General features: G+C 49.1%; 1 protein-coding gene across 4 annotated transcripts in view; it reads left to right on the forward strand.

The window, feature by feature from the left end:
- Positions 1-880: 880 nt before the first annotated feature.
- Positions 881-27,060, forward strand: part of PCGF3 (polycomb group ring finger 3) — a 92,046-nt gene continuing 65,866 nt past the window's right edge. The window contains exons 1-2 of one of the 4 annotated variants that reach the window (XM_064286098.1): positions 881-1,064; positions 6,428-6,519. The gene's annotated coding sequence lies outside the window, so the exon portion shown is untranslated. Of the gene's footprint in view, positions 1,065-1,157; positions 6,522-27,060 lie in introns of those variants that run through there. The other 3 variants (XM_023549723.2, XM_023549724.2, XM_023549722.2) reach the window with 3 other exon arrangements.

The following is a 27,060-nucleotide window of genomic DNA, read 5'->3' on the forward strand; positions in this document are numbered from 1 at the left end:
CTGGTCCGAAGAGCCATGCTCAGTGCTAAGCTGCTTGTAGGGTCCCAGGCCGGGCTCGCAGAGGCCTCCTCTGACGCCTCCTGACACCTCTTGGCCTCCTACGCCCCGCTCTGTCCAGCTGTAGAGGCGGGAGGAGCCTGGATTCTTTGACCACGCCCCTCTGGCCACGCCCCTCATTGTAGTCCAGCCGCGTCCATTCGGTCCAGCCACCGCCTCAGACCCCTCCTTGCCTCCGGCGCCCAGCTGGGTGCAGCAGTACAGCCTGGACTTTCTAACCACGCCCGGCTCCTGGCCCCGCCCTGCAACCACTGACCACGCCCCTCCCGTAGGCCCCGCCCCCTTTTGTCCCCACTGCGTCTCCTCGTTTCCAAGAGCCCCGCCCAGACACTCTGACCACGCCCCTACCTGACCCGGTCCTGTGCTTCCGACCACGCCTCTCCTGCACCCATAGGCCCCGCCTTCTACGGTCCCACGTGCCCCGCGGTGTTCTTTGGAGGAGCCCGGCGGGTTCTGAGCCCTCTGGCCACGCCCTCATGGCCCCGCCCAGCGCCCTATGACCACGCCCTCCAAGACCCCTCCCCGCTTCCTGCACCCTTTGAGCACAGCCTCCGCGACCACTCCCGGCCCGTCGGGACAGGCCGGATTCCTTTGCGCCTTCTGACCACGCCCCCTCTTGGTCCCGCCCCGCGTCTACTGAGCACGCCTCTCTGTGCAGGCCCCGCCCCCTCCAGGCCCCTGGCCCCTTTGCGGAGCCCGGACTGGCCTGCGCACACTGGCTACGCCCCTATGGCTCCGCCCCACGGCTTTTAATCACGCCCCTACCCGGCTCCGCCCCGGCTCCGGCGGCGGGGTGAGAGCCGAACACAGCAACGCGCATGCTCCGAGCGCGGCGCCCCCGACTCGGCGCTCGGCTCCGTTCGGGCATTTCCGCCTCTTTGTTTTAAACTCCGGACTGGTTTTTTTATCTTCCTCTTGGGGGGGACCCGGAGGGAGCGGCGCCCCCTCCCCCGCCCCCGGAGCGGCCCCCGCGTGCGCCCCGCTCGCTCGCGGCCAGGAGATTGCAGGTCAGTGAGTCCGCGTCCCTGCCGGGCTGGGCCCGAGCGCCCGTTCCCAGGCCGCAGCCTCGGCCTCCGCGAGCCCAGAAGGCTCCGGAAGCCTCTGCCCGCGTCCTGGGCACCCCCTCATCGGCTGGGCCCGCAGGAGCCCGGTACCCTCGGCAGGCCCCGTACCCGGGCAGGACCCAGGGAGGGTCAGACCTTAGCAGTGGTCGCTAAGGAGGGCCGGACCCCGGGACTGGTTACTGGGGAGGGCGAGACCCCGGGAGTGGGCAGAACCCGGCGAGGACTGGACCCGGGGACTGGTCACCGAGGAGGGCTGGGGCTTTGGGACCAGTCACCGAGAAGGGCTAGACCTTAGGAATGGTCATCAAGGAGGGCTGTGACCCCGAGACCAGTCACAAAGGAGGGCCAGACCCCAGGACTGGTCACCGAGGAGGGCCAGACCCAGGACAGGTCACTGAGGAGGTCTGAGACCCCAGAATGGGTCACTCAGGAGGGCTGGGACTCTGGGACAGGTCACCAAGGATGTCTGGATTTCAGGTCGGATCACCAAGAAAGGCTTAACCTTAGGGATCATCACCAAGGAGGGCTGGGACCCAAGGACACCAAGGAGGGCCAGACCTCGGGACTTGTAACTGAGGAGGGCTGGGACCCAAGGACACCAAGGAGGGCCAGACCTTGGGACTTGTAACTGAGGAGGGCTGGGACCCAAGGACACCAAGGAGGGCCAGACCTCGGGAGTTGTAACTGAGGAGGGGTGGGACCCTGTGACAGGTCACCAAGGAGGGCCAGACCCAGGACAGGCCACCGAGTAGATCTGGATCTTGGGACTTGTCACCGAGGAGGGCTGGACCCCGGGACGTATCACCAAGGAGGACTGGGGCCCCAGGGCTTGTCACCAAGGAGGGCCGGGACCCTGAATAGATTGCTGAAGGGGGCCGGATCTTAGGAATGGTCACTGAGAAGGTCCAGGCCCTGGGACAGGCCCAAGAGCACTTCAGGGACCCAGATACAGCCACCTCCAATAGGCTGGAACCCTGGACTACGCCATGAGGAGGGGTTTTACCATGGTACAAGTCCCCAGGGAGGGCCAGACCCCTGAGAAGTCACTGAGGAAATGTCTACTCCCAAAATCTGGTCTGTGACGAGAGCTGGGGCCCCTTAGCCAGGCCCCTAGAGGGTTGTGATCCTGGGACGGGATCCAGAGGCACCCAGAATCTGGCCAGCCTACTCAACAGGACTTGCCTGCTTTGGGAGCCTGGGCCTCTGGGATACTGGTCACCTGAGCCCCACAGGTGAAACCCATGCCCCCTTTCCATGAGGTCCCTGAGTGCCCTGACATCATGAACTCCTGGGCCGACCCCACAGACCTTGAGACCGTTCTTAACTGGGGCCCTGGGGCAGGTGTGAGCCAAGGTTGGGGCCCACACTCCTGGCTCTGGGGACTTGGGCTTCAGGGGGCTCCTAGTCCATACTGGCTCCATGGCCCAGGCCAACACTGTGTTCACTCCCCAAACCCAGCAACCTGTCCCTACCCTGCTTTCCCAGCCAAGGCCACTGTCATTTCCTGTCTGAGCCCTTGGTCAGGGTCTGGCTGCTGCAGCTACTTCTGTCCTTCCCCTCCTCCCAGTGGCATCACCGAAGGAGCCCCAATCTCAAGGTCGCACAGGTGCACCCTTATCCCAAGCCTAGAGGAATTTTCAGTGTCCAGAGATTCCAGAAGCACGCAGAAGGGGTGGGTGTGAGCCTGGGTGTGTGGGCTTCTGGGAATTTGGGGAGTAGTTGGCCCAGAGCAGAAAGTTGGAGCTGGTGAGGTTGCATGTCAGGTGAGTGAGTCAAGCACCTTCCCCTCTCTCCCTCTCCTCCAGGAAAGGGCAGCATTAAAGGATCTTAGGGAGGGTCTTTGTTTCTCTGAAACCTGTGAGTCAGCCTTTCGTCTAGAACTTGTCAGTGTTTTCCTTTTATTTGGAAGTGATAATGAGAAAATAGGGTGCAGTTTTTACTTCGTGAAATATTAAAGAACTGGTGGTATTTGCTGCCTTTGACTTTGGAAGGGCTCCAGAGTGTGGCAAGTGAAATAATTCTGGAAGTGTTCGGAGGGAATGTAAAGGCCAGGAGGGCAGGGGCTGTGCCCGCCTCAGCTCCCAGCACAGGCAGTCTGGTGTAGGGTCATATTACTGAGTGAAGGAAGGAATGAAAGGAAGTAGGGTATGCTTTTGGAAAAACGGACTTGGGTTGGGACTGCAGACCTATGCAGCAGTTGGGCAATAGAATGAGGCATAGTCTGAAACTCTGAGCTTGTAGCATGGCCTCCAGAGAGACATCAGACTGGTCAATTTGGTACCTGGTTTTGTGGTACAGCTTCACTTGTTACTTAGGAGATTTTAGATTTCAGATTTTCATTTTAGATTTTACTTTAATGTTTCATCTTACTTAATCACAACAGAATTGTCTCCCTGAATAGGCCAGCTTAGAAACTTTCATTTGCCACATACAACACTTGGGACCTTTTTACTCATTGCTTATTTCTGATTGGTTCTTTTGATGTTTATTTTACTTTTTTTCTTTTTATTTGCTCTGTAAAATTTTTGGTAAAAGATTTAGAAAACTGGTTAGTCAAGTTTGGTTGTTGTCAGCCCCTGACTCATGGCAGCCCCGCGTACAGTGGGATGGAATTGTTGTGATCCATAGGGTTTTCAGTGGCTCATTTTCAGAAGTAGGTCGCCAGGCCTTTCTTCCTAGTCTTAGTCTGGAGGATCCACTGAGACCTATTCAACATCATGGCAACACACAAGTCTCTGCCAACAGAGAGGCGGTGGCTGCGCGTGAAGAGCATTGGCCGGGAATGAAACCCAGGTCTCCCTCATAGTCGGTGAGAACTCTACCACGGAATCACCACTGTCATCTTCATGTTTCGTTAGGCTCTTTTTTTTCCCATTTTCTAATTTTTAAAGGTGTAATTGTGTCAGGTGGTTGTATTATTTATTGTTATACAACAGATCACCCCGGAATTTAGTGGCTGAAAACACCCATTTATTTTCTCACAGTGTCTGTGGGTCATGAGTCTGGGCACAGCTTAGCTGTGTCTGCTGGCAAGGGTCTCACAAGACTGTGCCGAGGGTGTTGGCCGGGGTTGTGTTCTCATCTGATGGCTCAACTGGAGGAGGACCTGCTTCCAAGGACGCTCACGTGGCCGTCGGTGGGCGATGGCAGTTTTCTGCTGTGCGCGTCTGTCCACGGGGCAGCTCACAGCATGGCAGCTGCTCCTGTCAGAGAGGGCCACAGAGAGCAAGCAGGAAGTCAGTGTTTTTGTCACCTCACCTTAGAAGCGATTACCCACCACTTTTATCACGTTCTGTTTGTTAGAAGTGCGTCACTAGGTCCAGCCCGCGCTCAAGGGAAGGGGAATGGGGAATACACGGGGTGCACGCCAGGAGTGGGCCGAGTACCCTGGGGTCTCCCAAAGGCCACCTGACCCAGTGGTGTTGTGAGCCTGGCACCTATCTGGTTTTTAGCTAACGCGGGGCCTCTACCCAAAAAGCATCCCGGAAGTAAATTAACATGATTACATGTATCAGAAAAGAAAAAAAAAAACCCCAGTCGCTCTCGGGTGGGTTCTGACTCCTGGCGACCCCGTGTGCGGAGCTGGTGACTCCGTGTGCGGAGCTGGCGACCCCGTGTGCGGAGCTGGCGACCCCGTGTGCGGAGTAGGACTGTGCTCTGTAGGGTTTTATGGCGGATTTTTGGGAAGTAGATCGCCAGGCCTTCCTTCTGAGGAGCTTCTGGGTGAACTCGAACCTCCAGCCTTTCGGTTAATAGCCGAGCGCTTAACTGTTCTCATCCCCCAGGGACTCCGTGAGTGTACGTGCAGCCGCTGTTAAATACAAGGTCCCAGCAATCTGAGTGCCTGCTTAGTTGTACAGGTTCCTCTGGTGTCACCATATAGTTGACGTCATTGTGATCCAGGGACCAAATACACGAGGGGACAGAAATCACAAATAGCGGTTCTCAGCAATTGTAAGATATCAGGCAGTGTTAGGTTTGGAATACGCACACCGTCAGACCCCTGCAGACCGACCGTGCGTGTGTAGGTGTGTGTGGCAGTGACTTGGAGTGCTCTGTTGGCGCTGTCCTTGTTAGGTGTGTGTGGCAGTGACTTGGAGTGCTCTGTTGGAGCTGTCCTTGTCACTGGCTTCTGCTGAGGAGGACCTGGGAGTTCTTCAGAGCCTTTTTTTATTTTTTTCTATTTTATTTTGCCCCAGAAATTCTAAACTGACCTCTGTAGGAAGTTTTCCTTGACCATTCAAATATGTAGGGAAAATTTTGAGGAGCCCTGGTGGTGCAACGGTTAAGCGCTTGGCTGCTAACTGAAAGGTTGGCGGTTCGAACCCACCAGTGGCTTCCTAGGAGAAGGTCCTAGTGACTGCTGCCATGAAGATTACAGCCAAGAAAACCCCGTGGAGCCGTTCTGTTCTGTCATGAGGGGTCGCGATGAGTTAGAATTGACTCGATGGCACCTAAAAACGGCAGGGAAAATTTTGATCCTTGTACGCTTAGTTATTTGTGTCCTTTTAAGAATATGGTATAAGGTGTGAGATCATGAAACTTTTCAGATAGTTGTTCCTCGTAAGGAAATCACTACCCAGGGATTTGCGAGACGTAGGAACTCACTCTGTCCAGGAGCCTGCCAGTCCTGGGCCCATGCCTTCCATCCTGGAGAGAGCCCAGACCTCTAGACACCGTGTCTTTTTCTGGCATTGCCAGGAGTGAGCGTGGCACAGGGCTGGCGAGGCAACCACCCAGAGGCCACATGGGAGGCCCTCTGGAGGGCTCGTCCCAGGATGCAGGTACCTGATCCCACTACGTGGAAGGAGACCCCCCACCACCCTACTCTCAGGACCACCCAAGGCTCCACTTTGGCGTCACCAGCTGCTACCTCCTCAGCCCCCCTCAGGCCTGCAGAGGGGGCTGCTAGTGTGGGAGACACAAGCCAATGATTGGAATTATGTGGGTTGTTCGATTTGGATTATAAAGCGAGGTGTGCTTGTGGGCCTATACCGTGACTTTTTAATCTGTGAAATGGCAGGATTTGTTTCATTTGGAGACTTATTGGGTTAACTGTCAGAATTACATTTAAAGATGTAATTGTTCTGTGACTATTGAAGAACGTCAAGGTGTAGGGATAGTTTCCTATTGTTTGTTTCTCACTGTGCTTTTAATATTTGCTGTGACCACAGCAAAGATGCCGCACGGTGCTTCAAACTATGGGGTGATTATTCTTCGATTCTACAAGTTAATATTTTATCTTCAAATTGGAAAAAGACATTTGGTCTTTCAGAATGATAAAACGCTATCTTTTCTGCCTGCAGCTTTTCTCCTTACAGAACTGAACGATACCAGAGCCACAATGACAGAGAAGAACACCCACGAGAGACTTAACCTATGAGGACAGAGGACTGAGGTGTGAGCATGGTGTCGTGAGTGTTCTAGAACCATCCATTGAATTAAGCCAAACTCCTGTTGATATCTGCTGAAACCCACCAGGAATTATAGTCCTGTCAACCGATTGCTAGGTTGATCTGGTTTGGTTTGGCTTTTAAAGAGAATCACCAGTATTTAGGTGAACGAAGAGAGTGGAGGCTGATGGGATTTTTTTTTTTTTTTTTTTTTTTGGTCACATGCACTGATACTTGCTGGACTTGCTGCATTAATAGCCAATTCCAGATATGTAGTAAGAAATACGCACAGGGTAGAAAGCTGTCCGTAGAGCTCCCTGAAGTCTCCTGCTGATAAGTGGGGACTGTGTGGGTTTCATGGTGGCCACACAGATATCGTGGGGGCTGTGTGGGATTAGTGGGGGTTGCATGAGTCTTGTCAGCTGCTGTGTCTCTCAGGTCTGAGGCAGGGCATGGCCACTATTGTTGTTGGGTGTCGTTGAGTCAGCTCCGACTCATAGCAACCTTATGTACAACAGAATGAACACTGCCTGGGCCTGGGCCTGCGCCATCCTCACAATCGTAAGGGAGACCAAGTCTCATCATCCTTGCTTCTAAGGAGCATCCTGGCTGTACTTCTTCCAAGACAGATTTGTTCATTCTCCTGGCAGTCTGTGGTGTATTTAATATTCTTCACCAACACCATAATTCAGATCCATCCAGTCTTCTTTGGTCTTCTTATCCATTGTTCCACTTTCACGTGGCATTAGGTGCTCGGCAAATGCTTGTTGAATGACTAAAAGCTGGCGTTCTTTGAGTGCCTTTCTTGTGCCTGTCCCAAGAGTGCTGCAGATGTTGACTGTCTAATTCTCCCATGGCCCCGGGATCGCTCTCTGACTCTCCCCATCTGCCTGTTGAGGACACGGAGGCACAGGGCACAGTCCCAGCTAGGAAGTAAAAGCTTCGCCTTTCCTCATTTTCAAGTGCTGCTATTTTACTTTTTTACCCAAGTTTTTATTACAGTACAGAAAACATCAAAGAACTTTACGGTGAGCACCTTATCCCCTCCCCCTGTTGTTGGCTGTCACCGAGACTGCTCTGACCTATGGAGACCCCACGTACAGCGGAACAGAACATTGTCCCGTGCTGCAGCACCACGTGGCCACTAGTACACGCGAGTCCCTTGTCGCAGCCACCGTGCTTCTTGAGTGCCTTCCCACCTAGGGGCTCATCTTCCCAGCACTATATTGGGCAGTATTCTGTCAGGATCCATAGGGTTTTTATTGCCTAATTTTCAGAAGTAGATTGCCAGGGCTTTCTTTCTAGTCTGTCTTAGTCTGGAAGCTCTGCTGAAACCTGTCCACCGTGGGTGACCCTCCTGGTATTTGAAATACTGGTGGCATAGCTTCCAGCATCATAGCAGACGCAAGCCACCACAATATGACAGACTGGCAGGTGCAGGGTAACCAAAAACCAATGAAACCCGTTGCCATCAAGTCAATTCCGACTTACAGTGACCCTATAGGACGAAGTAGAACTGCCCCATAGGGTTTCTAAGGAGCAGCTGGCAGATTTGAACTGCCGACCCTTTGGTTAGCAGCCGTAGCACTTAACTACTACGCCACTGGGGTTTCCAGGTGGGTGGTGGTCCTCCTAAATTCAGCAGTTGTTTATATTTTGCTGTATTTGCTTCATTTCTTCTAAATTCATGTTATTGTTGAATCGAATCATCTGGGGCAGTTCTGCTGTGCCCTATAAGGTCGCTGTGAGTTGGAATTGGGTTGACGGAAGTGAGTGGGGTTTATTTATTTTTTTTACCCTGTAATCAGAGCTTGCCCATCTTGAGAGTAAGGATTGTCTCCTCTATAACAACTGCCATTATCCCATCAAGGAAAACGAGCAGTTATTTCTTAGTATTCATGAATATCCATTCCATTTTCAGATCTCTCCAACAGCTTTAAGAATGTCTTCCACAGCTTTCACCCCCCAAACAAAAACCAGCCGAGTGTCCCAGATGCCCTGGTTGTGACTCAGGGTCTTGTCCTCCAGGCACCCCCTCTCCCACCGTGATATTGACTTTTCCAGGCCGCTGTGCATTCATCTGACTGTTCCCTCACGGCATGGTCTGACCGTTCCCTCACAGCGTGGCCTGACAGCTCCCTCGCGGCGTGGTGGCCTGGCCGCTCCCTCGCGGCATGGTGGCCTGGCCGCTCCCTTGCGGCGTGGTCTGACTTTTTCTTTGTTGCTCTGTGCAGTTGATAAACTCAAAGGGAATTGAGTAGAGGCTGGGTCCGATTCAGGGTTTGGCGAGAATACTTCGTGGGTGCTGTGGGGTGTTTTCTGTTGTATCCCAGCAGAGACACCCAACGTCCACGTCCGCTGATCTGTGATGTGGAGTGTGGTCCCCCTGTTAAGGTCCCGGTGGCCACACATGTCCTTGGGGAGGCACAGTTCTGCCTTCAGGGCCCCAGATGCTCATGAAAGACCCACACCCCTGGCCGGTGGCCTCTCAGGGAGGGGTGACTTTGTGACGTGAATGGGCAGTGGAAACCTGTTAGCACTCAAGTCACAAGGTGCACAGAGCTTGATGGAAGCTGTACCTTAGTAATGTGCAGCTGGACCTCCTTCTCTGTCAGGAGGGCATGTTAACTTTACCCTCTCCTTCTCATTTCTGACATGGAGGCGTTCTTCTGGCCATTTCCTTCTGTTTCTGAGGTGCACATGGGTGAGTCAGGTTCACTCAGTTGTGTTACTTTTAACAGACTTGATAAAACGTTTAGGAGCCTGGGAGACACAGGTGGTTGGCAATCAGCTGTTACCTAAAGGTTGGCAGTTGGAACCCACCCAGTGGCTCTGTGGAAGAAAGGCCTGGCAAGCTGCTTCCATAACGAGTACAGCCAGGAAACCCCTATGGAGCAGTTCTCCTCTAACACGTGGGGTTGCCATGACTCAGAGCCGACTCGACAGCAGCGGGTTTGGGGTTTTTTGGTTTGGTTGTTTTGGGTTTATAAAAGGTTTGGTGGCTGGAAAGAGTTTGTTAATTGAAATAAGGCCTTCGCTGTCAACATGTCCTTCACATAAATTAATGGGTATCTTAAGTTATTCCGAAGCTGGTCTTTCTTATCACAAAGACTATAGAGTGGGTAGAGGCTGTTCCTTTTCCCCCTGGCCTTTCGTTAAAGACCGCCAGGAGGAGGATGGGCATACGAAGAGAGAGGACGGGCCCTGGAAGACCCAGTCTCTGCCACTTGCTTATTAGCTAGTTTCTTGTCTCTAAAATTCTTGCCTTATAAAAATCTTTACAGGTTTGGTGGCCATTCTGTATTTTAAATACTTAGGAAAGTGTCTTTTCTTCTGCTTTGTTGTTTTTGTTAGTCGGTATTGAGTTGATTCTGGCTCATGGCAACCCCATGTGTGCCAAGTAGGACTGCTGCATAGAGTTTTCAAGGCAGAGTTTTCAGAAGCAAATTGCCAGGCCTTTCTTCCAAAGTGCCTTCGGGTAGGTTCAAGCCACCAACCTTTCAGGTAGTCGTCGAGCACTTAACGGTTTGCCCCACCCAGGAATTCCAGTTTCTTTCTGCCAGTTACTTTCATTTTTCTAAATACTATTGTGTTAGTCTCTTATTGCTGCATAATGAATAATTATGAACTTAGTGGCTTAGGTGACACCCATTTATTAGCTCGCAGGTCTGCAGGTCAGACGCTCCGGCACGACAGGGCTGGATTCTCTGTGCACGGTCTCAGGCTGAAATCCAAGTGTCAGCCAGGCCTGCGCTTCTCCCCTGGGGTTTGGGGCCTCCTCAGGCACACTGGTTGTTGGTAGAATTCATTTGTGGATGTAGAACTGAAGCCCCTGTTTTTTTGCTACCTGCTGGCTGGGAACTGCTCTCAGCTCCTAAAGGCCTTCCACAGTTGCTAACTGTGTGTCCCCCCTAGGTGGTTCACTGCGTTCATGTTTGCTTTCTGCTGGCAAGCTGGAGTGTGTCTCTCTGGCTCCCTCCCTCTGCAGTAGGCTGGAGAAAACTCTGCTTTTAAAGGACTCATGTGATTAGGTCAGGCCCACCCACATAATCTCTTTAAGGTGAACTGATTTGGGACCTCAGTTACATCTGCAAAAACCTCTTTACAGCAAACCTGGACTAGTGTGTGATTGAATAACTGGAGGAAGGTATGTACACCAGGGGCGGGAACCTTGGGGGCCATCTCAGAATTCTGCCTGCCACAGTCTGCCCTCGGCCCCCCAAAATTTACATCCTTCCCAAATGCCAAATACTTCCACCCTCTCCAAAGGTTCCTAAGGGTCTCATGGTATCATACCACTAAAGTCCCAAATCTCACCTAAATTTTACCTGTCAGCTCAAAAGTCCAAAATCTCGTTATCCAAACCATCTGAATCAGGTGAGGGTGAGCCTCTGGAGTATAATCCAGTAAGTCCAGCTCCTGGGCACCCGTGACATGTGACCTGCCCCCAACACTCCCAACTTCTGGTGCTGGGACAGTCATAGGAAAACAGTTATTGACATTCTGTTCCAGAAGGGGGAAATGGAAGGTGAAAAGTAGTCACTGGTCCAAAGCAGTTGTGTAACCCAGTGGGGCAAACTCTAGCTGGAGTTCTGTGATTGGGGTTCAGGGTCTGGGGTCATCCTTGCTGGCTCAGCTTCACTGTCTGGGTGCTGCTTCCACCCTTTGAGCCATCCTTCCTGTTCCCATGAAAGGGAGCATGTCTTTGCATCTGAGTAGTTTTATCATTCCGCCTCCTGCCAGTAGGGTCTCGGGGGTCTGGCAGCCTTCTCTCATTTCATATTCTCTCTGTCCTTTCGGTCTTAGCTGGCAGAGTTTCTGTTGATACAGTTTTCTCAGTAATCCACGTCTTAGACAGAAGCGACATCCACAGGCCTCTTTCAGAGACTCTCTCTTCTCTCTCTGTCTGCTGCTGAGAAGGCTGAGGGATGACACCCTTCAGCTTCCTGGCAACCCTCAGGCTTGATTGAGAAAATCTGTGAGACACATCCCGCATCTCGTGAACGACTCTTCTGATGTGTGGATCTTCTTGAGGTTTTAGCAGAAAGTTGTCTAGTCGTCCCCTTTTTCTCTAGAGCATGTGTTCCTGACAGCAGACCTCTTAATTCCAGCGCCTCTTGCCCTCTGGAGAGACCAAGGATTTTAAAAAATCACCTATCCTGGCACTTTCTTAACAGTTTCTCCCTCAATTTCTCTCTCTTCTCTTACATTTTATTATAAGCAGCCAGAAGAAACCAGGCACAGTGTCAATACTCTGCTTAGAAACCCCCTGAACTAAGTACCCAAGTTCATTGGGTACAAGGCCTGCTTTTTGCATAACTGCGGAACACCATTTCACTGCGTTTTCTCCCCCTGTGTAATACGGATCTCCCTTTCTCCAGTTTCTGATAACTCTCAGGTTCTTCTTAGCTACCACTGGCAGCATTTTTAACGTGCGTATGTCTACTGACAGTTTGTTCAGGGCAATCTTTATGGGTTACATTGCGATTGTGCCCCCCCCGCCCCCAGAATATATGCTGGGGTCCTAACCCCTATTCCTGTGGATCTACTCTAATCTAATGTGATATAATCACCTTCCGTAGTGTGGTGTAATCAGTCTGCCTGTTGGGGTCATTCCAGTATAGCGTGGATCCTAAAGCTAACCACTCCTGAGTGCCATGAAGAGCACTGTAGTCACAGAGGCCAGTACAAACTGGAGAAGACAGACACCACGTGAGGATCGTCCTCAAGCAAGGAAACCAAGGAAACACCCTGGGCTACTGACGAGAAAGGAATCTACACGGCTGAGACCCCGATTTGGACTTTTAGCCTCCAGAACTGTGAGAAAATGAGTTTCAGTTCTTTAAAGCCACCCACTTGTGTTTCTGTTACAGCAGCACCAGAAGGCTAAGACAGCAGTCTTGGCTTGTGGTAGCAACCTCAGCTTTTTCTATCATGCTCCTGGTAAGTCTGCCAGCCTCCACCCATCCTGCTTAACTCTTATGCTGCTCTAGCATTTTTAAGTATTTGCTACAACAGGATCCCACTTCCAGGTATCAAGTCTCCATTAGTTTTCTGTTGCTCTGTAACCAGTGATCACAAACTTAGGGACTTAGAAGAACACCCACTTATTAGCTCATAGCTCTGTAGGTCAGAAGGCCAGGTGTATCTAACATATACAGGCATACTCTGGAGATACTGTGGGTTCGGTTTCACACCACCGCAATAAAGCGATTATCACAATAAAGCAAGTTACATGAAGTTTGTGTTCCCCTGTGCGTATAAAAGTTATGTTTACACCATACCGTAGTCTGTTAAGTGTGCAATAGCATTATGTCAAAAAAAACGTACATACCTTAATTAAAAAATGCTTTATTGCTAAAAGAAAACCTTAGTGGCGTAGTGGTTAAGAGCTACAGCTGCTAACCAAAAGGTCAGCTGTTCAAATCCACCAGCCACTCCTTGGGAACCCTAAGGGGCATTTCTGCTCTCTCCTACAGGGTTGCTGTGAGTCAGAATCGACTCGACGGCAACATGTTTGGTTTTTGGTTTTATTGCTAAAAAATGCCAGTTATCGTCTGAGCCTTCAGCAAGTCATAATCTGTTTACTAGGGAGGGTCCTGCCTCGATGTTGATGGCTGCTGACTGATCAGAGTGATGTTTGCTGAAGGTTGGGGTGGCTGTGGCAATTTCTTAAAATAAGAGAGCAGTGAAGTCTGCCACATGGATTGACTCTTCCCTTCACGGAAGATTTCTCTGTAGCGTGTGATGCTGTTCTATAGCACGTTACCCACAGTAGGACTTCTTTCAAAATTGGAATCAGTCCTTTCAGACCTTGCCGTGGCTTTGTCAAGTACTTTTATGTAGTATTTTAAATCCTTTGTTGTTGTTGCAAGACCGTTTGCAGCGTCTTTACCTGGAGTAGATTCCCTCTCAAGAAACTGCCTTCTTTGCTCGTCCCTAAGAAGCAGCAACTCATCCGTTCAGGTTTTATCATGAAACCGAAGCAATTCAGCCACATCCAACTCTAGCTCTCTTGCTGTTTCTGTCACATCTGCACTTCCTTCCTTCACGGAAGCCTTGAACCCCTCAAAGTCATCTATGAGGGTTGGAATCAAGTTCTCCCAAACTCCTGTTAATGTTGATATTTTGACCTCCTTCTGTGAATCACATATGTTCTTAGTGGCATCTGCAATAGTGAATCCTGGTTTACTTTGGCCAGAACCATCAAAGGAATCACTGCCTGTGGCAGCGACGTTGTTGTTAGGTGCTGTCAAGTCGGTTTCAACGCATAGCCTTACAAGATGTGTTTCTTAAATAATCACACTTGAATCTAAGATACATCAATTGGTCTCAACCCACCTGGAGCAAAGGAAAATGAAGAACACCAAGGTCACACAACAACTAAGAACCCAAGAGACAGAAAGGGCCACATGAACCGGAGACCTACATCATCCTGAGACCAGGAGAACTAGTTGGTGCCCGGCCACAATCGATGACTGCCCTGTCAGGGAGCACAACAGAGAACTCTTGAGGGAGCAGGAGATCAGTGGGATACAGACCCCAAATTCTCATAAAAAGACCATACCTAATGGTCTGACTGCGACTAGAGGAATCCCGGTGGCAATGCTCCCCAGACCTTGTGTTGACACAGGACAGGAACCATCACCGAAGACAACTCATCAGACATGAAAGGGACTGGTCAGTGGGGGGGAGAGAGATGCTGATGAAGAGAGAGCTAATTAAATCAGGTGGACACTGGAGAGTGTGTTGGCAACTCTTGACTGGAGGGGGGATGGGAAGATAGAGAGAGAGGGAAGACAGCAAAATTGGCACGAAACGAGAGACTGAAAGGGCTGACTCAATAGGGGGAGAGCAAGTGGGAGAAGGGAGTAAGATACATGTAAACTTACATGTGACAGACTGATTGGAATTGTAAATGTTCACTTGAAGCTTAATAAAAGTTAATTAAAAAAAAAATAATCACACTTGAAAGTTGAAATTACTCTTTGATCCATGTGCTGCAGAATAGGTATTGTGTTAGCAGGCATGAAATCAACCTTAATCTCCTTGTACATCTCCATCAGAGCTCTTGGGTGACCGAGAGCTTTGTCAGCAGGCGGTAGTACTTTGAAAGGGGTCTTTTTTTCTGAGCAGTAGGTCTCAACAGTGGGCTTAAAATACTCAGTAAACCATGTTGTAAACAGATGTGCTGTCGTCCAGGCTTCACTGTTCCATTTACAGCACACAGGCAGGGTAGATTTAGCATAATTCTTAAGGGCCCTAGGATTTTCACAATGGTAAATGAGCACTGGCTTCAACTTACAGTCACCAGCTGCATTAGCCCCAGACGAGAGAGTCGGCCTGTCCTTTGACGCTTTGAAGCCGGGCATTGACTTCTCCCTGGCTGTGAGAGTCCTAGATGGCGTCTTCTTCCGATATGAGGCCGTTTTCTGGACTGAAACCCTGTCGTTGAGTGTCGCCACCTTCAGTTCTCTCAGCTGGATCCTCTGGGTAACCTGCTGCAGCTTCTACGTCGGCACTTGCTTCATCCCCTTGTACTTTTATGTTGTGAAGATGGCTTCTCTCCTTAAACCTCATGGACCAACCTCTGCTAGCCTCAAACTTTTCTTCTGCAGCTTCCTCACCTCCCTCAGCCTTCATAGAGCTGAAAAGTTAGGGCTTTGGGTTAAGGGAATGTTGTGGCTGGTTTGATCCTCCGTATCAGCAGTAAGGCTTATCATTCATGTTTTAATTTCCTTCAGGATCTTTTCCTTTGCATTCACAACTTGGCTAACCGTTTGGCTAAGGAAGCCTAGCTTTAGGCCTATCTCGGCTTTCGACATGCCTTCCTCACCAAGCTTAATCATTTCTAGCTTTTGATTTAAAGTGAGAGACGTGCAACTCTTCCTTTCAGTTGAACACTTAGAGGCCATTGTAGGGTTATTAACTGGCCTAATTTCAATATTGTCATGTCTCAGGGAATAGAGAGGCCTGAGGAGAGGGAGAGACGGGGAATGGCCAGTTGGTGGAGTAGTCAGAATACATATAACATTTATCAGTTAAGTTTGCCATCTTACGTGGACGTGGTTCGTGGTGCCCCAAAACAATGACAATAGTAATTTCACACATCACCATAACAGATACAGTAATAATGAAAAAGTTTGAAATTTGCGAGAATTATCAAAATGTGACACAGAGACATGAAGTGAGCACGTGCTGTTGGAAAAATGGCACCAATAGACCTGCTTGATGCAGGGTTGCCACAAACCTTCAATTTGTAAAAAACGCAGGATCTGCAAAGTGCAGTAAAGCAGAGCGCGATAAAATGAGTAAGCCTATACAGACTTATCTGCTTTGTGCATCAGCTGCTGATCGGGGTAGCAGGTGAGGGGTTAGCTCCTCTACACCCTCGCCCTTTTCCTCCCCACACTCTGATATAGTTTTATCACTCTTTTTAGCTCATTTACTGGTAACCTCTGAGTTTTAACATAGATGCTAATATCATTACTGCTGCCTCACCACCTTCAGGCAGTATCCCTCACTCCCACTTTGGAAGATTCCAATATGAGCTCTCTCTCATTTCCCTCACCCCCTCCCCCGCCCTCAGTTCTATCCTCTGCTTCTACTTTGCCTTTATAAGACGGGTAATTTGTTTTTTTCCTGTAACCCCAAGTCCTTCATGCTTCTCCAAAGGTCAGGTCTGAGCGTTGGAAGTTAATGTTACGTTTATGCACATACCGTCTGTCGTACAGCTCAGTAGGTCCCTGCGTGGTGCCAGCAGTTTGCAGTCAGCTGCTAACCTAAGGGCTGACGGTTCGAAGGCACTCCGTGGTGCTGCGGTAGGAAGACCTGGCGATCTGCTTCTGTGAAGACCACAGCCAGGAAAACCCTGCAGGATACAGCTCAGCTCTGTAACGCGTGGGGCTGCCATGAGTCGGAGTCGACTTGACAGCAGTGGGTTTGGTTTCGTTTCTGGTTTGAATAGCAGACAGCGCAGTGGCTGAAGTTCTGTTTTTGCATTGCTTTTTCCATTTTTTATGGTTTCTAATTTTACCTTTCCTTTTTCCTTTACATTGCCTAACTTTATGGCCTTGTCTTAGTTATCTAGTGCTGATGTAACAGAAGGACCACAAGTGGATGGATGGCTTTAACAAAGAGAAATTTATTCTCTCACAGATGAGGAGGTCAGAAGTCCATATTCAGGGCAGCAGCTCCAAGGGAAGGTCGTCTCCCTCGGTTGGCTCTGGAGGAGGCCCTTATCAATCTTCCCCTGGTTTCGGAGCTTCTCAGCCCAGGGACCCCAGGTCCAAAGGACGTGCAGCGCTCCTGGCTCTTCTTGATTGATGGAAATGAGGTCCTTCTCCTCTCTGCTAGCTTTTCTATCTTGTATCACAAAAGAGACTGACTCAGGATACAACCTAATCCTGTAGATCGTGTTCTGCCTCATTAACCTGCCTCTAATTCTACCTCATTAACATCATAGAGGTTAGTTTTTATAACATATCGGATAATCACATCAGATCCCAAAATGATGGACAGCCATACAATACTGGGAACCGTGGCCTAACCAAGTTGCTACATATTTTTGAGGGACACAATTCAGTCCATAATAGGCCTCCTGTTGTAAATTCTCAGGTATCATATCTGATCCCCACACCCTCCTTGAGCGTCTGTCCTCCCATCTGACTCCTTGTTCTCTGGGCCATTTACACAGGATTGGTCATACTGGGCTCCCTGTCTGTGTCTTCCCCTACTGGACCCCTCCTTGGCGTCTTTGGGAGTGCCCCACTGACCTTCCCATGCCTCCTTCCCACCTCCCTCCTGTCGCTCACTCTGTTCCAGCTGCTCCCATGCCCAGGCCCTTCCACTTGCTCTCCCTTTGCTTGGCATGCCGCCCACCAGCTCTGCATGGGGTCCCTCACACCCTTCAGGTCCGCGGTAGGTGGCCCTTTGCTCTGACTCCTCTCTAACCACTATCTAAAGTAGCCCATCCACCCTGGCATTCATGCCTCGCTGCCTTACCACTCTGCTGATGAGCTTATTTTTTGTCTCTTCACCAGCTGGAATATAATCCCCATGAGTGCAGAGATCTGACTGACTTACAGCGATAACAAGTGCCAAGGATGCGTCTTGGCACGGGAGCGTGTTGTTGTTTTGTGTTCCATCGAGTTGATCCCAGTTCACAGAGACCCTGTTGGACAGAGTAGAACTGCCCCATATGGTTTCCTAGGCTGAAATCACGGGTGTAGATCACCAGGTCTTTCTCCCGCAGAGCCACTGAGTGGATTTGAACCACCAGCCTTTGGGATAACAGCTGAGTGCTTAACCGCTGCACCACCAGGGCTCCTTGGAATGTGAATGTAAAAGGTGCTAAATAAACATTTTTTGAATGAACGTTTGAGAGCAAATTTCCTGAGACCTCTGAAAATGCCTTTGCTTACTTTCGTACCTCACTGATAGTTTGGTTGGGTATAGAATTCTAAGGTGAAGATCGTCTTTCCTTAGAACTTTGAAAGAACTGCTTTCACTGACTTCGAGATTTCGGTGTTGCTGCTGAAGCGTCTGATGCCAATTCACTTTAGTGAACGCCCTCCTTTTTTAACCCCCGGAAAGGTTTAGGATCCTTTTTTGTATTCTTGGTATTCAGACATTTCATAACGTGGTTGCGTGCGGACGCGTACAATTCAGTGACACTGATGACATTTTTCAAGTTGTGCACCCGTTTTTGCCGTCCTTTTCCAAATCATTCCATCACCATTAAAATGAACTCAGTGCCCCCTAAGCAAAAACCCCCGGGTGTGGGATGTTTTCCTTTCATTGTGCTAGGCACTCATTGGGCCCTTTCAGTCTGTCTATTCTTCCAGCTTGTGGAAATACTCTTGAATAATTTTTTTGCGAATTATAAAACATTGCCTACAAAAGGGCATGTTGTTGTTTGGTGCTGTTGAGTCGATTCCAACTCATAGTGACCTCTTGTGATAGAGTAGAACTGCCTCATGGGGTTTTCTAGGCTGTAATCTTTATGGAAACAGAACTCCAGTTCTTTCTTTCACAGAGCCATTAGGTGGGTTCAAACTGCCAACCTTTTGGTTAACGGTGGAGCACTTCCAGGAGTCTTTGCAGATGGCCATAGAGAGTAATATAACAAACACCTATGTACTCGTTACTCAGCTTAAGAAATAAAATAGAAGACTATATTTGAAAGCACCTTCTTTCAATGTTTTCTTTCTAGAACACCTGTTAGTTGGATGTTAGATCTTTTCCCTTACATTTCCTTTTTCTACTCTCCTGGAAGATTTTCTCAACTTTAACATCTAACCCATCTATTGAATATTTAATACTGCCGGTCAAGTCATGTGACTGACATTGTAGTGTAGGTTGGTAGAGCAGATGGTGTGGGACCTTGTTGGCCATTAGAAGACCTTGGCTTTTCCTAAGAGCCTCTGGAAGATTTTAAGCCATCTCATCAGATTCATGTTTTAACAGAATGCCTCTGCTGTATGTGTTGAGAGTAAGTATTTGGCAGGGGACCAGCTAGCAAGCTCCTGCAGTAATCCAAGTGGGAACTCATGGTGGCATGGGCAAGACAGTAGCAGCAGACCAAGTGTGAAGTGCCTGGCTCTGGGCATGTTGGAAGGATTTGTTTGCAGATTGGAAGTGAGGTGTGAGGGAAGGAAGCAGCAAGGATGACACTGAGATTTGTGGCTGAGAAGCTGTAGGGCAGAGCAATGAAGGCATAAGAAGAGCCTGTTTGGGTGAGTTTTATTTTAAATATGCCATCCATATGGCAGTGTCCACCTCTCCAAGTGAAATGTTGATGACTGGTATCTGAATTGAGAGTTCCAGGAAGTGTCAAGCTAGAGGTGTGGATATGGTGGTTGTCGACGCTGAATGGTTTTTTTTTTTCTTCAATTGTGATAAATATATATGTAACAGAACATTTGCCATTTTAACATTCTTCACACATAATTCAGTGACATTATGCCTCACATGTTGTTCACCACCATTCCTCTGACAGTTTGTCATACTGCAGTGGCTTGCATGTTGCTGTGGCACTGGAAGCTGTGTCACCCATGGCGGACAGCTTTCAGCAGAGCTCCCAGACTGAGGCAGACTAGGAAGAAGGACCTGGTGATCTACTTCTGAAAAAAAAGACCATTGAAAACCTTATGAATAGCAGCAGAACATTGATATAGTGCTGGAAGATGAGCCCCTCAGGTTGGAAGGCACTCAAAAGGCGACTGGGGAAGAGCTGCCTCCTCAAAGTAGAGTCAACTTTAATGACCCAAATGGAGTCAAGCTTTTGGGACCTTCATCTGCTGACGTGGCACAGCTCAAAATGGAAGGAGACAGCTGTAAACGTCCGTTAATGATCGGAACGTGAGATGTATGAAGTCTGAATCTAGGAAAGTTGGAAGTCATCAGAAATTAAACCGAATGCACAAAGGTTGATATCCTAGGCATTCACTAATGAAATGGACTGGTATTGGCCATTTTGAATTGAACAATGCAGGAAGCCTCAAACGAAGACGGAAGGAATACACAGAGGCACTGTACCAAAAAAAATTGGTCAGCATTCAACCATTTCAGGAGGTAGCATATGATCAAGAATTGATGGTATTGAAGGAAGAAGTCCAAGCTACGCCGAAGGCATCGGCAAAAACAAGGGTACAGGAATTGATGGAATACCAACTGAGTAGTTTCAACAAACAGATGCAGTACTGGAGATGCTCCCTTGCCTATGCCAAGAAATTTGGAAGACAGCTACCTGGCCAGCCGACTGGAAGAGATCCGTATTTGTGCCCATTCCAAAGAAAAGTGACCCAACAGAATATGGAAATTTATCCAACAGTATCACTAATATCACATGCAAGTAAAATTTTGTTGAAGATAATTCGAAAGCAGTTGCAGCAGTACATCGACAGGGTACTGTCAGAAATTCAAGTGGGATTCAGAAGAGGACATGTGGAACAAGGGATAGCATTCCTGTTGTCAGATGGATCTTGGCTGAAAGCAGAGAATATCAGAAAGTTGTGTACCTGTGTTTTATTGACTATGCAAAGGCATTTGACTATGTGGATCGTAACATATTATGGATAACATTGGGAAGAATGAAAATTCCAGAATACTTAAATTGTGTTCATGTGGTACCTGTACATAGACCAAGAGACAGTTGTTGGAACAGAACAAAGAGGTATTGTGTGGTTTAAAATCAGGAAAGGTGTGTGTCCAGGTTGTATCCTTTCACCATGCTTATTCAGTCTGTATGCTGAGCAGATATTCCAAGTAACTGAACTGTGTGAAGAAGAACAGGGCACCAGGATTGGAGGAAGACTCATTAACAGCCTGCAATATGCAAATGACACAGTGTTGTTTGCTGAAAGTGAAGAGGACTTGAAGCACTCACTGATGAAGATCCAAGACCACAGCCTTCAGTATGAATTACACCTCAACATAAAGAAAACAAAAATCCTCACATCTGGACCAATAAGCATCATGGTGGTTAGCGTGTATGTCAACTTGGCTTGGCCAGGTGCTTTGGCAATTGCATGATGTTGTGATCATCTCCACGGTAGAATCTGCTGTGCTTAGCAGATCAGTTGAAAGGGAATTTCCTTGGGCATGTGGCCTGCATCAGATATAGGTGGACATTCTGGCAAGGCTTGTGGGCTCTTTGCTTGCTCTGAATCCTGCAGCTGGCTCCTGTTCATCTGATCTCCACTTCCTGGAACTTGAACTAGCAGCTTACCTGCGGTCTTGCCTGCCGATCTTGGGATTCATCACTCTTCTCAGCCCGTGAGCAAGAACCCTGCTCTCTGACCTGCGAATCTTGGGTTCGCCAGCCCCTGTGGCTATATGAATAAGAAGAAGCGTCTATCCTGACCCACAGACTTGGGACAGTCCAGCCTCTAGAACTGCGTGAACCATTTTCTTGATATGAATTTCTCTCTATATGTATATTTATATGCTTTTTTTTTTTAATTGGTTTTGCTTCTCTGGAGAACCCAGGCCAAGACAAGCAACATCATGATAAATGGAGAAAAGATTGAAGTCAAGGATTTCATTTTACTTGGCTCTGCAGTTAACGCCCATGAAAGCAGCAGTCGAGAAATCAAATGACGTAGTGCACTGGGCAAATCTGCAGTGAAAGGCCTCTTTAGTGTTAAAAAGCAAAGCTGTTACTTTGAGGACTAAGGTGCACCTGACCGAAGCCATTGTGTTTTCAGTCACCTCATAAGCATGCAAACCTGGACAGTGAGTGTCGAAGACTGAAGAAGAATTGACACTTTTGAATTGTGGTCTTGGTGAAGAATGCTGAATATACCATGGACTGCCCAAAGAACTAGCAAGTCTGTCCTGGAAGAAGGACAGCCAGAGTGCTCCTTGGAAGTGAGGGTGGTGAGACTCCATCTTAAGTACTTTGGACGTGTTATCAGGAGGGAGCAGTTGCTGGAGAAGGACATCATGCTTGGTAAAGTAGAGGGCCAGCGAAAAAGAAGACCCTCAATAAGATGGATTGGCTGCAGCGGTGGGCTGAGGCATAGCAAAGATTGTGAGGATGGCACAGGACCAGGCCGTGTTTCATTCTGTTCTATGTAGGGTTGCTGTGAGTCAGAACTGACTCGAGCACCTAACAATGATAACAACAAATGTTCAACCATCACTGTTACCCTTTTTCAAAAATTTCTGTCATCCGTGGCAGGAGCTCATTGTCCCCTAAACAGTTAACTTCCCTTCTCCCTGTCCCTCCCACCTCATAACCATTAGTAAACTTTGATTTCTAACCATTTGCCTATTCTAGTTATTTCATGTAATGGGATCGTATAATCTTTGTCCTTTTGTGACTGGCGTATTTCACTCAGCATAATGTTTTCAAGGTTTTTCCATTTCGTAAAATGTGTCGGGACTTCTTTTGTCTTTATGACTAACATTCCATTGTATGGATAGTCCATGTCTTGATCATCTTTTCTTCTGTTGATGGACATTTCGGTTATTTCCACCTTTTAACTGTTGTGACTAGTGCTGCAGTGAACATTGGTGTACAGGTAGCTGTTGGAGTCCCTGCTTTCAATTCTTTTGGGTGTATACCTAGGAGTGGAATTGCTGGGTTATATGGCATAGATGGTGTTTTAAGCTGGGGGGGAGATTGGATGGGGCCACCAAGGAGTCTGACTAGACGGAGGCCCGTCAGATGCTGCACTTGATACTGGGATCATCAGATGTGCCCCCTGCGCCTAGGGAGTAACGATGGGGTGTTGGTGTGTGTTTTATCCCATGTCTACCTGTGAGCGCTTCTGGAACTACTTCACTATTGATAGTTGGTTATTGATGTAGGATGAGCTATAATGCTGGCCGTGACATTTGACCCAGGATCCTACATGAGTGATTATCTCAAAGAAATTGTTTTTTAAATTGTATCCAAGTATTTATAAAAAAAAAAAAATTTTTTTTATAGAGACACTTAATTTAAAAAATGAAAAATTGGAAGTAAACTCAGTAGTTGAGAAGGGCCACTCAGCCTTTGCTGTACCGATGTCAGTGGAAGTCGTCTTGGTTTAACAGTAGGTATAGTTCTGGACTTGTGGCCTGGGTGGCGCAGTGGCTGTGTGTGGTGAGGGGGCCGTGGCTTCTGTGAGTGGAGACGAGACTGGAGCAGGGTGAGGAAGCCCCTCTGAGCGCGGGGAGGCCCCTGAGGGCTGCAGTCACCGATGTTGTAGGAGCAGCCTTGACAGAGCTCATGTGGGTGGCATGGTGCATCCGGGGACTTAATGGCTGTCCGCAGGCCAAGACACAGGGTGATTTGACGGGCCATGGTGGGAGCCACAGTGAGGGAAGTCCCCTCTGTCAGGTCCTGAGAAGGGCCAGGGCCGCCTGGTGAGTGGGTGGCAGTGGAGCTGGAATTCTTACTGTGTTTTCAGTCAAGAGCTCTTTTGAGAGTAAATTCACAACATGTTATGGAGTTATTTTATATATTTTTTTTTAAATAATTTTTATTGTGCGTTAAGTGAAAGTTTACAAATCAAGTCAGTCTCTCACACAAAACTTTATAAACACCTTGCTACACACTCCCAATTACTCTCCCCCTAATGAGACAGACCCCTCCCTCCCTCCACTCTCTCTTTTCGTGTCCATTTCATCAGCTTCTAACTCTCTGTACCCTCTCATCTCCCCTCCAGGCAGGAGATGCCAACATAGTCTCAAGTGTCCACCTGATCCAAGAAGCTCACTCCTCACCAACATCCCTTTCCAACCCATTGTCCGGTCCGATCCCTGTCTGAAGAGTTGGCTTCGGGAATGGTTCCTGTCCTGGGCCAACAGAAGGTCTGGGGGCCAAGACCACTGTGGTCCTTCTAGCCTCAGTCAGACCATTAAGTCTGGTCTTTTTATGAGAATTTGGGGTCTGCACCCCAGTGCTCTCCTGCTCCCTCAGGGCTTCTCTGTTATGTTCCCCATCAGGGCAGTCATCGGTTGTAGCCGGGCACCATCTAGTTCTTCTGGTCTCAGGATGATGTAGCCTCTGGTTCATGTGGCCCTTTCTGTCTCTTGGGCTGTAATCGCCTGGTGTCCTTGGCGTTCTTCACTCTCCTTTGATCCAGGTGGGTTGAGACCAATTGCTGCATCTTAGGTGGCCGCTTGCTAGCGTTTAAGACACAAGACGCCACTCTCCAAAGTGGAATGCAGAATGTTTTCTTAATAGATTTTATTATGCCATTTGACTTAGATGCCCCCTGGAACCATGGTCCCCAAACCCCTGCCCGTGCTACTCTGGCCTTCGAAGCATTCAGTTTATTCAGGAAACTTCTTTGCTCTTGGTTTAGTCCAGTTGTGCTGACCTCTCCTGTATTGTGTGTTTTCTTTCCCTTCACCTAAAATAGTTCCTATCTACTATTAGTGAATGCCCCGTCCCACCCTCCCTCCCTCCCCGCTCTCGTAACCACAAAAGAATGTTTTCTTCTCAGTTTAAACTATTTCCCAAGTTCTTATAATAGTGGTCTTATACAATATTTGTCCTTTTGCAACTGACTAATTTCACTCAGCATTATTTTATATATTTTTTTTATAAGAAACTTTCAAGGTGATACCGTATAGCCACGTACAAAACGATTTAAAGTTTATCTTTTCCTCCTAAACTTGACCCCTTTTCAGTATCCCAGCTGGAAAAAGCAGGGGACGTTCACGATATGGGCTCTGTTTATCTTCATGAGGCTAAAACTCATCTTCAGCGTCAGATCCACCTGAGCAGGCAGGAAGGGTACTGGCTGACCTCCCAGTCCGTCTGGGTGAGGGACTTCCTGGCGGCTTAGAATGTATGTGCACCTCCCATTGGCATCGAGTTGATTCCAGCTCAGTGACCTGATAGGACAGAGTAGAACTGCCCCATAGGGTTTCCAAGGTTAGCAGCCATATCACTTAACCACTGTGCCACTAGGACATATGCTTCCTTAAAAGAAAAATCAGTCAGTGGACAAGTCCTGCCTAGTGTCCTTATTGAGGTACCTTTAGTGACACTCAGGTTAAAGCAGTTGTCCTCTCCAGCCCATAAAACACGTGGTGATCAAGCCACTTGTCATTTGTTAACAAAGACCTCGTCAGTGCCCGTTACGCACAGGCGCTCTTGTGGGTGCTTGGGCTACACCTGTCAACAAAACCTGAGACCCTGTCACCTTGTCATGGGAGACAGACACAGAGAGTGCCCGTGGTAAGTTGTGTGAGCAGGTGCTGGGTGCTATGGAGAAAAGCGGGGGCCGGGGGGCGGGGCAAGAGCCCTGGGGGCCCAGGAGGTGGGGGTCCAGGGGCAGGGCAGGCCCTGTGGGAAAGGCCACAGCGCACAAGACAGACACCCCCTCACAAAATAGGATTTAAAGAGTAGAACTGTGTGAGGTAGACTTTTATTGAGCACCTGCTGTGTGCGGAAGTGTGATGGGCACTGAGAGTGCAGAAGTGACCCCGCTTCTCATGGTTGGCGGGTGTTAGATTGAATTGTGTCTCCCCTGAAATATGTATTGGGCTCCTCACCCCGTAACTGGATGCGATTCCATCTGAGTGTAGGGTTTTCTTTCTTGTGTTACGGAAGCCGTAGCAGCATAGGGTGTGACTTAAAGCCAATCACTTTCAAGATATAAAAGGAGCAGATTAGGACAGAGAGAAGCCAGCTCAGGTGGGGGAACATAGACAGCACAGAAGATTGCCAGAGAACCAGGAACAGAAGCTGAAAAGAGAAAAAGACCCTCCCCCAGAGGGGGCACAGGGAGCCTTCCCCTACAGCCAGTGCCCTGAATTCCAGCTTCCAGCCTCTGAACTGTGAGAAAATCAGTTTCTGTTCGTTAAAGTCACCCATTTGTGGCATTTTTATTGGAGCATCACTAGGGAACTAAGACGGTGGGAGAAGACAGATCGAATAGGGCGGGGCGGTACAGTTGCTGGGCGGCTTCACCTGGTTACTCCGGCTGCATGAGTAGGGACCCTGAATGTCATCTAAGGCCACAGCCATGGGCGCAGCGGGCCACGTTCATAAAAAAGGGCACTTGGGACTGGGCCGCTCTCTGTAGTCTGATAGTTTCTGTATGAAAATAGAGTAGGTTTTCCACAGAATTGAACCAAATCCGAAACCAAACTCATTGCCACTGAGTCGATTCTAACTCATCATGACCCTACGGGACAGGGTAGAACTGCCCCGTAGGGTTTCCAAAGAGCGGCTGGTAGATTCAAACTGCTGAACTTTTGGTTAGCAGTGGAGCTCTTAGCCTCTGCCACTAGGGCTCCACAGTAGTTGAAGGGAGGCAGAGATGTCTCTGGTTCTGATTCATCTGGTATTTATTTACTGCGCAGTAGCTCTGGCATGGGCGCCGGCTCTTGCATGGGTGCTCTGTTGGGTGTGGGTGACCAGCGGTGAGGGACAGACATGGCCCTGCCTAAGCTCACGTGGGTGCAGAGACACGGGTATCGTTGAAGATGGTAGAAACTCCAAGTTCTGGAGGCCTCTCTGGGGATCTTATTCCTAATGGCAGGGCAGAAAGAGCCTGGGGCCAGGGAGAGGAAGGGCCCAAGGCTGGTTCCCTGTGGCTGAGAGGTGGGAAGGCCCCATATTAACCAGCTCAGGGGACTGGGAGAAGACTGAGTGCTGGCGGGGAGGTGAAGGGCGAGTCCTGTGCCGTGGCAGCCCTCAGAGCCTCAGGAGGGCCTACACAGAGAAGGGGCCTCTGATTGCAGTTCTAAAATGTGAAATGGAGGGGGTGGTAGACTGGTGCAGGTGTTCTAGGCGGTCATAGAAGACAGACTCAGGATGAGGTGTTTGCAGGAAGAGGGGACAGGACCTGGCTCAACAGGCTATATGGGGGAGAACCAAACCAAAACCAAACTTGCCACCGTTGAGTTGATTCTGACTCATAGTGACCCCACAGGACAGAATATAACAGCCCCAGAGGGTTTCCAAGGCTGAAAATATTTATGGAAACAGACCGCCACATCTTTCTCCCACGGAGCGGCTGTAGGGTTTGAACGCCCACCTTTCAGTTAGCAGCTGAGTGTTTAACGACCATGCCACCAGGGCCCCTGTGAGGGAG

Source organism: Loxodonta africana, chromosome 5 (genome assembly GCF_030014295.1).
Source record: "Loxodonta africana isolate mLoxAfr1 chromosome 5, mLoxAfr1.hap2, whole genome shotgun sequence".
Lineage (NCBI taxonomy): Eukaryota > Metazoa > Chordata > Mammalia > Proboscidea > Elephantidae > Loxodonta > Loxodonta africana.